Below are 2057 nucleotides of genomic sequence, written 5' to 3'. Positions count from 1 at the left end.
ATATATATATATATATATATATAGATATATATATATATATATATTTATATATACAGTATACTGTAGATAATATATTTCTTTCCCATCATGTTGAGTGGTAACCAATCAGAAACGACAATCTCCCAAAAATTGCCCAAACATCTGTGTGATAGTTAGAAAAAAAAAAGGTGGGGGGGGGAAGCGTTGAATCTGTGCATGTGTCCATATTTATCTAAATATATTGCTGTCATTTTTTGACGGGTTCCGTATACTAGTATACTATATTTTCTATGAAAATATCCAATCCTATAATACATTCACAATCACAATTCATTGAATGTATTTACAATATATCTCTTCCCTCACCCTACTGTATATGCAGGAATCAGAAACTTGCCATAGCCAAAACTCAATCATAGAATTCTCATAATCTATTTCAAGAAATCCGGAAATTCCCCTCAGACTTTCACAGCGAAATATTACGCTTTCACTACCATTCAGAATATAGTTTTCCGCATTTTACTATTACTGAGTTAAACAATGAGAACCCAAGTACAACTATTTAGGGGAGGGGGGTTGTCTTTCCCCTTGTTACTACGTTATTATTATTATTATTATTATTATTATTATTATTATTATTATTATTATTATCATTATTATTATTATTATTATTATTATTATTAGCAAAGCTACAACCTTAGTTGGAAAAGGAGCATGTTATAAGCTCAAGGCTCTCACGGTGGCCACAGTCCAACAGGCGCTGTAGGTGCCCATTGGAAACATCCCTACCTGAAGATTTGCTGGATTGGGGTTCGAGACCAGCTCAAGCTCAATAGTCTCTATTTATGTCTGCAACCTAACCATCCTTGTGAGCTCAGGTTGGGGGGTTTAAGGGAGCCTATTGGTCTACTTGCTGAGTTATTAGCAGCCACTGTCTGGACCTCCCTGGTCCTATTCATGGTCAGTCTCTAGGTCACTATCCTGTTCCTTGCCTCTGCCATTCTTGAGCGACCTTTACACAAGGAAATTAGCCCAGTGAGAAAAGGAAATAAGGATAAAAAAGAGAATTAATCAATAATGTAAAATATCTTGGTCAGTAACAACGTTAAAAAGGTTGTCACATACAGTATAAACAGTGAAGAGCAACTTCCGCCAGTCTGTTCAATATGAAAGCACGCTTAATACTGTCATGTACTCTGGAATTAGATCATTTGACAAATTGATACTTTTGCTTTCATTATATTGGTATTCGGGCCTCAATGAGACTCAGTGGAAGGTCAGTAATCTTACTAGTATACACGCGTCAAAAATGAACACTAAATATTTAGATAGATTCTTACTGTCAAACACATCAGTTAAATGGGTTGCCTTTTCCTTTGGACAGTGAGTGACTGAGCCATCTGGCTTAGGTAAAGGAGGAACTATTGCATCTACACCATGCAGCTTCAAGGGCAGTACACGACTTATATATATATATATATATATATATATATATATATATATGTATTTATATATTTATATATATATATATATATTTATCTATTTATATATATTTATATGTATAGATAGATATATATATATATGTATATATATATATATATATATATATATATATATATATATATATATAAACCAGACATTTCCTCTCTCTCTCTCTCTCTCTCTCTCTCTCTCTCTCTCTCTCTCTATATATATATATATATATATATATATATATATTATATATATATATATATATATAGAGAGAGAGAGAGAGAGAGAGAGAGAGAGAGAGAGAGAGAGAGAGAGAGAGAGAGAGAGAGAGGGAGACACTTGCTCTTTATTATAATGGGGCTATATCGGGGAGACTAACAGCAACTGGGTTTAATTTATAACCTATGACTATAGACGCTAAATTTAATGCAATTCCTCATTCAATGTAGACTTCTGGCTTGATTGTCTTCCATCTCCGCTCGCATCTGACTGGTAAAGTGTGCTGCAAGTTTCAATAAGGTTTCATATTTTGAAAGAAATTAACTATAAAAGTAGTCTGAACAACTTTCCTTGAGCAGAACCCCATGCCGGGATGATTAGATCAA

The sequence above is a fragment of the Palaemon carinicauda genome, chromosome 19 (assembly GCF_036898095.1).
Source record: "Palaemon carinicauda isolate YSFRI2023 chromosome 19, ASM3689809v2, whole genome shotgun sequence".
Classification (NCBI taxonomy): domain Eukaryota; kingdom Metazoa; phylum Arthropoda; class Malacostraca; order Decapoda; family Palaemonidae; genus Palaemon; species Palaemon carinicauda.
This window is presented reverse-complemented; position numbering follows the sequence as displayed.